Genomic DNA, 11,556 nt, shown 5'->3' with positions numbered 1-11,556 from the left:
GCATGCTGGTAACATTAGGACATAACTAAGCAGGAGCAGGAGCGTGCAGCCGAGCTTTTGGAGTCCTGATATTATCATTGTATTTTCCTTTATGCATTGTAGTTTAAAGATTTTGATTATAGTGGATTTTGTGAGGTGTTCTTGTTATTGTTCGTGAGTTATACTTATGGTTATGCTTATTATGAAATAAATTTATATCGAAAATCCTCCTTATAGGATCCCAGGATTGGAACCAGGTATATGAGTACTGAGAGTCGAGAATGGGGTACTACGGAGGCTGTCGGCGCTGGATTCGGTAGTCATGAATTTTGTGAGCCCGATTTCTAAGTTTGGGGCGTGATACCGTTGCTCCTGAAATCATCGCCTGCCAACAAGAATTGTCACAGCTTAAAGAGAAAGTCTCGAGGGCGATGTGACGATCTCCAGCTACGATAAAGAATTTCACTCTCTGGAAGAGCAGGTAAAGGCTTCTAAGCATTCTTCAACAGCTATTACTGAAAAGATTGCGATCCTCATGCGACAAATTTTGGACTTAGATGCCGAGCAACATGAAGTGGATTCGAGAACTAGAAAACTTGAAGCCGATATTGAAGTCAACAGGGGAATAACTAGTCTTGAGTAATTGGAGATTTCAAAAGGAGAAGAGGCAATGATTTCTTTGGAACAAGAGCTAATTAACACTCCTAATCAGATCAAGCTCATTGTTAACGCTGAAGTTGAAAATGTGGTTGCTGAGGTTCAGTTAAAAGATGATCTACGACGATACATGCTTGCACTAGGAATGTCAGAGGACATATAGAATTTCTTTTGATATTTGCTATGACTTATTTTCATGCTTGTTTCTCTTCTTCTTTTCTTGATGTCATGAACAAATTTTTTGATAACTCATGAGTGTTATGAATGAATGTCATGAACAATCAGTTCTTCCAATCATGCTTTTCTTTTCTGTAGTAGCATCTTTTTTATTAGCATGTTATCTTCGTTTGTCATCAATATAATGTTACCTATATGGTGTTATCTCACATAGGCGGTGCTAAGTTTCAGTTTCAGTTAGTTGCACACACAGTTTAGGCTCGTTAGTAGTTGGAACGATCATAGTTTAGACTTATGAGTAGTTGGAGTTGGTCTTACATGAATGGCCGTTGTAACTCTCTAGAGTTCATGGGGCTTATCGCGACCAGGGAGTTCACAAACCACGATCCATCAGAGGGGCCCAGTGAAGCTATTGGGGTAGTGAACTCAATAGGATTTACGGACAGGGTTGGCCACAGTAACTCTTAAGAGTTTGCGGGGCACACAAGGCTAGCGAGGGGTACCAAATCCAAGGCCGCCTGTTCATTAATGAGGGGTCGTCTTGCTTTAGAGACTTGTCCTCACGTGTTACTACTAAATTCAAACCAGAGATCTGAGGATTCATCTTGCTTCAGAGACTCACTTTTTCTTCGTCTGCAAGGTCAGACCCATTCATGAGGGGACGCTCTCTGGCCGCTCACGTGATGCTGCCTGAAGCTGTACAGACAGCATAGGTCACTGCCCACATGGGTGCACGTGATGTTTTTTCTAGGCTTTTTAAGGCCACAGGCAACACTACTACCTGTATAGTTCTACCATATCACCATCACCAATAATGATAAGCCTTATGCGTATTCAGCTTCATAGTGGCGTCTTTCTCGCTGTCATATGTGATAAATCATCATTACTGTTGCGAACCTTGTATTTGGCTTTATAATCTCATTTTGCTGCAGTAAATGATGAACTGGCCTTGCTAGGATAATGAATGGAAATTAATATATCGCACTTGCTGATGATATTCAACAAAATCTTATGGTTAAAATGGTATATCAGCTTGGCAGTGTTATTAATTTTGATAAATTTAAATAATAAAATGGCCTAGCATCAGTATCATGATATTAATAATGACAGCTTTTGTCAATTTGACGACAGTCACTGGTGCTTCGATAATAATCATATGGCGATTGACAATGACGATAATCATTGGCGACAATCATTAGCGATGATCATTAGCGATAATTATTGGCAATAATCATTGATGATAATATCAGCATACCTGAAAACCTGCATTTTATTTATATAGAAAGAGGAATACATTCTATAGTTTCTTATTACCTGCCTTGCCCCCTTTTGGTTTTGAAAGTATTGTCCCGATACCTTTTGAAGCCAAAATCACCGCTGCTCCATGAATTGGCTTATTGTCGACAAACTGAATATGGGTGTGCCGACACTCATTTATGCCTCTAATGAAGTGTGCTTTTTGATGCAATTTCATATCTTTTGTCTCATTTACTTCTTTATCGGGGCATTTAGGCTGTAATACCCCTGTTTTGTTTATTACTGGGCATCAGCTTATCATGCTAAGCCTGTCATCGTCTTCGAATGCAGATGCCCCCAGAATTTTCTTTTAATCGATGAACTGCTTTACCAGTTCATTGTTTTGGTGGTCAACAGAAGACAGATCTTCCAGATTGACTCTTCTGACGGATGTCATTGACAATCCACTTACGGACGTCATATTTACGATTTCCTTTCGACGTTGTTCATCATCTTTTTTCAGGACTATTTCTCCTTGCCTTATCATTCTTTGCAATATATTTTTCAACATGAAGTAATCTTCTGTCTGATGCCTTAAGCAGCGATGGTAATGACAATAATTCCTTTCTTTAGTCATTTCAACCTCTTCTCGATATCTTGGGAAGGTAACCTGATGGTTCCATCAGCTAGTAACTGCTCCATCATTGGCAACACATCATCTCTATCAAGTGCATACCTCTATGTGAATCATATGACCGCGGTCGCTTATCGTTCTTATGGTCCCTTCGCCGTCGAAGTTTTCTCTTCCCTTCATTTCTCTCTTATCACGGAAGGTTCTTTTCTTTTTCTCTTGGTCAACAGCATTCACTACTACCCTATTTGACCCTCCGTTTTCAATTTTGACTTAGAAGGCTAGCATCTTTTTAGTCATCAGCTTAAGTGCATGCGCCTTGGTCGCCAAGTCTCGAAAAGTCCTTATATTAGTGCTAGTAAGTCCGAATGCAATCCCTGTCTCCATAGAGCTTAGACGCATTTTCACCTGTTCACTCTCTTCAGGTAATTGCCGGCATGATGCTCCTAAGGTCTTCTACCTACTGATGAATTTCTCCACAGACTCGTTTTCTCTGTCTTACAAATGCTAACTCCACAATGCTAACATCACGGTCCGACAAAAAGAAATTTGACATAAATGCACCCTATATCTATTCCCAAGTCTGTATTAATTCTGGGGCCAGGTTGGAGTACCATTGGAATGCTTTGTCTGTTAAGGAAGACCTAAATAGAAGTAAGCAGTATTGGGGAGCAACGGAGAAATTCCCCATAGATGTGATGAAGTGCATCAAATGCCCGTCGGGGTCACCTGTCTCCACTAAATTTCTGAAACTCAGGGTGTTTGAAATTAGTGAGGAAAGGTACATCTTCTACCTCTCTTGGATAAGACGTTCGGTTTCAGAACCTTCCTGTATTGTCGCGCTCCCTTTCCATTCTGATAACCTCTGCGACCACCTGTCACACTTCCTCCTGCGTTATAATTCTTGTCGCAGGGACGGATCCGTGTGATCCTACTCTAGGTGGTTGAGAACCTTTAAGCTATTGTTCCCGCTCATATTCATAGTAGCCATCATTGGCGGTGATATTATTTGGGCTACATTGTGCGCAAGAGTGGCCAGAGCTTCCCGAAGATTCCTGCACTCATCCATTAATGCCTTCTGCACTTGGGCCATTTCAACTAACTTATCTTCAGAGGTAGACGGGGGGTCTTTACTTATTCCGGCCATGCATACTGCAGCTTCTTCATTTCTTGACGAGGCGGTCATCGAGGTAGAACAAAAATAGGTCGGCGTAATGGGGCTTATTGGAAAGGGGGTTTTGTTTAATCCTTTCGTACTCTCGTATGATTCGACTGATTGTGATATGATGTGAGGTGATAGACTTTCAGGTGACACATAAATTGGTGAACCCTCCATATGTGACTTACCTTTTTGCTTTTTGGTCAATCGGATACTTGCAGCAGGTAGGGTTGGAGGTTCTTACTGTGAGGATGAGGGTGAAGATCTTCTAGGATATATTGCTAGGGGAGCAAGTTCAGGATTTTTCTTTGCCGCGTTTCATGTCACAGACCCTCTAGCTCTCGACATTGATGGACTCATCCTGGCTGTGTTTTTCGATCTTTGGCATGTCACCACAATCCAATTGTTCTTGTTTTCTTACACTATCGGGGAGACCGTTACGACCCCTATAGTAGCTTAAAATTTGTCTTTCCTGTTTGATGCAAACTGCTCTTGCTGGGCCGAGGGTTGGTCAGGGGCATACTTAACTACAAATCCTATTGGTATGAAGTAGAAGATCATTTCTCTTGCTAAGATTACCATTTCTCTTGAAATTTATAGCTTGGATACGTACGTCGTTTGTAATTTTCTCTGTCAAAGAACATATACGACATTGATTAGTATTCATTTACAAACATATTCTATCCTGGAGATAAAAGGAAGGATGTTCCCACCGAGAGTCGTCATTTTGGCACCTTATAGGATGCCAAACAATGATGAAATTCTCTAAGTCATTCTTAAGTCAATCTTAAGTAAGATAGTCCCCAGTGGAGTCGCCATTATGTTTCAACTAGAAACGAAAGCATTTGATTGGGAAAATTATCTTATTTAATAATGATAAAAGAACAGATAAAGAGAATAATCATCAAATTTATTCATTCTGAGTTCTTTACATCCTTTTGATCCTCTGATTCTAAGATAGAATTTCTAAAAAATACAAAAGTGCAAGTATTGAATAGGCTCAAATATAAATTTTGGTAGTATTCCAGCTCATATTAGTCATGTCTCCAAAGGAGATGAGTTGTGCAGGCTTTCCATGTACTTGGTCCCTCATTGACATGATAAAGGAGTGCCTAAATCACTTTGAAACACCTGGAATAGTCTAAGGACTTGAGAAAATGCAACATAGTGTTGGCTCAAAGAGTACCCGCATAACTCCTTCATGAGTTGCGCGGGCCTACGCAACTCACAAGGAGTGGCGCGGCCCGGCCTTCTGCACTCTGCACTCCTTCTCCTTCTCTCCATCTCCAATATCTGTTAGAGGCACTGGTCTTTCGAACATTTGATCCTTCAAATGAGGGGGGTAGGGGGTATTTATAGGCTTTTGCACGTGTAAGCCCTTAAATCTTGTGCCGTGGACCCCACTTTGCATCATTGACTCCACATATCTTGCGAAGGGTAGTGTGGCCCGGCGCAACTTTGGCGAGTTGCGCAAACCCGCGCAACTTAGTCTCTGTGCAACTCATAACCCGCACAAGTCACATTCTCTTCACTTCTATGCTCCATTTCATTCTTCATTTCTTCTTCTTAAAGCCTCTTTCCTTAACCAAATTTTATGCTCCAACAAGATGTCTCATGATTGTGTGGTTTCAGCAAGTTTATCAAAGTAATCCCACACTTCATTAACATCTTTGTTCAGGAATTTCCCATTGCACATCATATCGACAAATTGGCGAATGGAAGATGTTAGTCCTTCATGGAAGAAATTTGTTATGCACCACATTTCAAAATCGTGTTGTGGGCATGAACTGATAAGATCCTTGAACCGCTCCCAACATTGGAGAATGTTTCGTCTTTCCTTTGGGCGAAGTTCATGATCAACTTTCTGATGTTGTTTGTTTTATGATATGGAAAGAATTTGTTTATGAACTCCCTTGTCATGTCATTCCATCTGCCAATAGATTGTGGACGTAGTGAATATAACCACGTCTTATCCTATTCTTTTAGGGAGAAAGGGAAGAGTTTCAGCTGGATTATGTCCTCGGACACATTAGGAAAGTATAAAGTGGATATGATCTCATCAAACTCTTTCAAGTGTAAATATGGATTTTCTGATTCAAGCCCCAAGAACTTTAGAAGGAGTTGGATCACTCTTGGCTTGATGTCTATATTTCCTATATTTTCTGGAAAAAGCATACAGGAAGGGGTACTCACCCCCGTTGGTTGTAAATAGTCTTGTAAAGTATGAGGTGGGGGTGCTCGATGCACCTCGTTCTCATCTTGAATTTCCTCCACCCTAGGTTGGGGTGGATTTCGAGGTTGATTGGCCAGCTAATTTGCAGCCATAACTTCGGTTAACTCTGTGGATCTCGAGTGGTGTCTAATCCTGTGATGGATCCCTCAACCAATCCTCCTTCACTCAAGAGACGTCGAGTGTTGTCAAAGACCCACTTGGGTATGAAACACTCTCGACCCTCAATTTCAGAATCTAACCTAACCTAAAAAGAAAAAGGGAAATAGAAATCGGGTTCAGCCACCCGATTAGAGTATTCCTGCCTATCATGCGGGTGACTCGGTTTCGATCCCTGGCAACGGCGCCAAAAACTTGACACAACCCCAAGTGTAGGGTCACGCTGTAGTAATAACTCATGAGAACGAGGTCGAATCCATAGGACTAAACTTGTACGTATTCTGAAAAGAACTAGAACTAGAACTAGAAAAAGATGTAAATCTAAATTTGGAATAAAAGAGAGTAATTGTGAAGGATTTATCAAATATCAAAAGTGAACTAGAGTGCCAAGGATCCACTTACAGTGATCAAGGAGCCCTCTTACTTGATTCAAGTACCACAATTAAAATTAGAGTCCTATCCTATTTAATTGAAAGATATAACAATTAAGATCAAATCTGAACTTTTCTTGACTTAATTCTCAATGGAGGAGAATTGTGATAGTTGGAAGGGATTTCATCACCAAACCATGCCCATGGGACGATGGCCAACAACAGGATTTACCAATGCCACAATCTCAAAATCAGGAAAAGAAGATACTCAAAGCTATTGCAGATCTACTGTAATTTGAGTCATAATAAGCCATTAAAAACTGAAAGTATTCCTTTAATATCAAATTAGAATCAAAGAAGGTTCAATATAAACATGAATCAAAGCAAGAGAAACATCCCATCACGCTACAAGCTTCACCTCTTAACCCTAGCTAAGAGGTTTAGCCAACCATAGACATAATTGGACCAAAGTCTCTAAAGAAAAATATGAAAACAATTAAGGAAGAAGAAGAAAAACTCTTGACGACGGCTTCTCCACCCTTTTGCTCCACTCCTTAAACCTTAGAAGATGCTTAGGAACATCCTAGGGAGTCTTATTTATACTTGTGGATCTCCAACTTTCGCACCTAGTTGGAAAACTTTAAAAATCGCTTCATATTTACATAGTTTGCTAAATTAGACTTCTCCCTGTGCAGTTTTTCAAAATAGACTTTACTTTGCGCAATTTCACAGAATGACCTAGAGTTTCAAAATATACTTTTTCAGGACAATTTCAGGATTCCTTTTCTTCACTTCAAATCTTTGATTCTCTTCATTCCTCACTTGGTTTTCTTAGATCTTCGACATGTGAATTCTTCAATCTTGGTCTCCTAAGATCCATCCCTTGCCTTGGTGATTCTTAAGCATCAAATCCATGTTTTTAACACCATTTTCAATCTGAGCTCTTAAATTCACCTTGCAACACAAACATGAGTAAAATAGAACATTAAGCATTATCATGTTCATAAAACCAAGATATAAATGGGGTATATTGTGCAATATTTGACTCTTAACAACCATCTCCCTAATCTTTCTTTATTTTATCTCTTTCTCTATTAATCTCTCATTAATTCTCTCTAATATTTTTCTTTATTTTAATTTCTCTCTAGTCTTGCTAGCAAAATGTGGTAGAAATGAGAGAGAGTAAGGGATTTGTGGTAGAATTTTTAGGATAGGGAGGAAGTTAGGAGAAGATAGAGGGGTGGAATGGGGAGAGAAAGAAGGAGAGATGGATGACTAAGCATGATAAGGGATGGGAGTTTGCTTGCCTCCAAGTGCAGAAGTTTGTAAGTAATATCCTGTGAATACAGGGTTGATCCCACAGGGAGATGATTTATGAGAATGAGAAAATCAAATGCAAAACTAAGTAATGGAAATTAAACAGATGCAATGATTTTGAAAGTTTTGAATGTATGACTTTTAAATGGAATTTAATTAAATTAAAAACAACACCCAAGCTTCAAAGTTCCACACATAGGTTAATAATTCATAAATCATGATGACTTTGACAACACAATTAAGATCTGAGCACTATAGTCGGCCTAATCGGAAAATAAAATAATTCAAATACTTTTAGTAAATGATATAGAAGATTAGAGTATCATGGGTTAACATCATTAATATATATTCTTAAGCGCTAATGATTTTAAGCATCCAATATCAATGAGATAATGAATCAAATAATGTAATAGGTTGAGAATATATCCCATCTAAGAAATCTAATTGATCTAGGTTAAGCCTATCCATCAATATGAATCTCACATGATGGAAACATATGGATCTCACATGAGGATAAAAAAACCTAAACCTATATAATTGATTACATGCATACACCATTTATCTCATAATTAAAAACAATCAATCATCATAATTTATAAAATCATTAGACCAATGTGCTTCCCTTCTAGCTTGGGCTAGAGGGAACTAGAAAACATAACTAAATTGCAAATAGAAAGCAATAAGATAGCAAGAAAAGAAATTAATAAAGATCTAACCAGAACTTGTAAATATCTAAAAACCCTAGATCTTGCCCTTGAATGCTCTAAATGATGCTTAGGAACGGCTGTGAAGCCCTATTTATAAGTGGGGAACTCACTCCTTTAAACCGACTTGAAAAATTCAGAAACCGCCTCAAATTTTCTCACTCTGTGTAGGCTCCGCGTTACACTCTGCACGATTTTGGTGGCATCGAATTTACATTTTATCGCATCTAAAATTGTATGTGCAGAGTACTTAGGTGGTACCAAAGTTGACTTCGGTGGCACCGAATTTAGCTTAGGTGACATCGAATTAAGCTATTTTCTTGCTGGACAGTTTTATGCACTTTAAGTGGCACCGAAGTTGGCTTAGGTGGCACCGAAATGTCCTGTTTTTCTGCTGTTTAACTTGTACCTTTGCCAATCTTTTCTCCATCCTTTATACTTAGTTTTCTTGGATCTTTGGCATTAGAATTCTCCGTTCTTAGTCTCTTAAGATCTCTCCTTTGCCTTGGTGATTCTCGAGCACTAATTCCATGCTTTTAGCATTCTTTTCAATCCAAGCTCTCAGATTCACCTTGCAACATAAACATACATAAAACATAACATTAAACAGTATCATGTTCTTTTCAATCCAAGCTCTCAGATTCACCTTGCAACATAAACATACATAAAACATAACATTAAACAGTATCATGTTCATAAAACCAAGATATAAATGGGGGAAAAAATGTTTCATGCCCTTTCTTCTTTTATCATCATATCTTCATTATTATTGACCACCTTAGATGAAGATTTCCACTGGATTTGTTTCATAACCTAAGGTATCATAATTATAATGGAAACAACAATGATACTTAGGTATATTTACTCTAGATTACTGACACAATTGTTATAGTCATTAAATTCATGCTCTATAATAAAATTTTCTTTTTCCATCACTTTTAAAAAAAAAAAAAAAAGCATATGTCAATGGTACTAGTTCATTCAACCTTGTTTGAATCATAATTTGTTATTCTAGTTCACATATCATATTCATCACTTAGATAGCTAGGGTGTATTGTGAATTCAGTATATCAAATTATAACTCACTCTAAACTAGTAATTAGATAATTGAATTCAAGTTTATAATTATTAGTTATAAAAATTCTGACTACTATCAACCTAGACTAAGTATTAACTTTGCTTTTGGAATTTGTATAATATCATGTTCACATTCTTGTATATTTAAAAATTTTAAAAATTTTGAAAGTTTTTTGCATAAACATAAAAAAACCTCAAAAGCAGACTCTACTATTCTTTAAAAAAAAAACTCACATGGATGACTATCCACACCCCCAATCTAAAATTTACATTATCCCCAATGTAATGATGCATGCGATGTAAAAAATATGAGAATAATAAAAATAAAAGAAAGGATGGATAGTACCTGCCATGAAGAACTCACCTGCAAGGTGATGCTAAAAAAATGAATATTATACAAATCCTACACAAATGCTCCGTCAGACTAGGAGCATCAATCCGAATATTCTGTCTCATGAGAGGGACAAACTTCTCTCCCAAATGAAAGTTTTCCATATAAGGCTTCAATCTTTGAACACATTTCCATTACGTGGATTCTCAATTTCAACAGCCTCATAAGTATATACATTCTTCACAATGAAGGGGCCTGTCCATCTTAATCTTAACTTTTTCAGAAAAAACTAGAGACGAGAATTGTACAATAGGATCTTTTGCTGAGGTTCAAAAATTCTTCCTCAGGATATTTTTGTCATGGAAAGCCTTGGTCCTCTCTTTGTAGATTTTAGAATTTTCATAACAGTCTCTCCTCAGCTCCTCTAATTCATTTAACTCTAATTTCCTTTGTCCATTTGCTTAGTCCATATCAAAGTTTAATTTTTTTATTGTCCAGTATGCTTTATGTTTTAATTCCACTGGTAAGTGGAAAGCCTTCCCATACACTAATCTATATGGGGGTATTCCAATCAGGGTGTTATAAGTAGTCTTATAAGCACATAAAGCGTCGGATAGTTTGAGGGACCAATCCTTCTTATCTGGCCTTATAGTTTTCTCCAAAATGTGTTTGAATTCCTAATTAGAAATCTCATTTTCCCCACTCATTTGTGGGTGGTATGGCGTTCACTTTTTGTTTGATATCATATTTTTTCATCAAAGCCTCAAATGTCCCATTGCAAAAGTGAGACTCGCTATCACTAATGATGGTCTCTGGGGTTCCAAATCAAGAAAAAATATTTTCCTTGAGGAAACGTATGACTACTTTGTTGTCATTGGTCCTACTTGTAACTGCCTCAATCCACTTGGAAACATAGTCCACACCAACCAATATATAAAGAAATTCAAAAGAAGATGGAAATGGGCTCATAAAATCAATACCCCAATAACAAAAAATCTCCAATGGTAAAATAAGGGATAAAGGCATCATGTTGCGCCGAGACACTCTTCCCAATCTTTGACATCTATCACAAGCAACATAGAAAGTGTGTGTCTTTAAACATGGTGGGCCAGTAAAACCCACACTGCAGAATTTTTGTAATAGTTTTTTTAGCAGAAAAATGGCCATCACATGCTTCCATATGGTAAAAGGAAATAACACTCTAAACTTCATCCTTTGGGACACAACGTCTAAAAATTTGATTAGTCACATATTTATATAAATACAGGTCATCCCGGAAGAAGTTCCTAATCTCGGTTTTAAAACGCTTCCTATCTTATGACTTCTAATGATATGACATTTTTCCTGTCACAAGATAGTTCACTATATCCGCATACCAAGGCAATTTGGAGATTGCAAATAATTATTCATCAAGGAAAGTGTCCTAGATATATATCTCCTCAATGGAATCTTCTAACATCAATTTGAAAAGGTGATTGGCTACTACGTTCTCTACTCCTTTCTTATCTTTTATCTTTAAGTCAAATTC

The 11,556-nt window shown here is 37.8% G+C and overlaps 1 non-coding gene across 1 annotated transcript; it reads left to right on the top strand.

The window, feature by feature from the left end:
- The first annotated feature begins 5,605 nt into the window (after nucleotides 1–5,605).
- LOC131252418 (small nucleolar RNA R71) lies at nucleotides 5,606–5,711 on the top strand. Its single transcript, XR_009174439.1, has one exon. It is a non-coding gene; the product is annotated as a small nucleolar RNA R71 (small nucleolar RNA).
- Nucleotides 5,712–11,556: the final 5,845 nt, after the last annotated feature.

Source organism: Magnolia sinica, chromosome 7, assembly GCF_029962835.1.
Source record: "Magnolia sinica isolate HGM2019 chromosome 7, MsV1, whole genome shotgun sequence".
In the NCBI taxonomy this organism is placed as follows: domain Eukaryota; kingdom Viridiplantae; phylum Streptophyta; class Magnoliopsida; order Magnoliales; family Magnoliaceae; genus Magnolia; species Magnolia sinica.
Note: the sequence above shows the minus strand (reverse complement) of the source record. Positions and strands in the feature narration are given on the sequence as shown.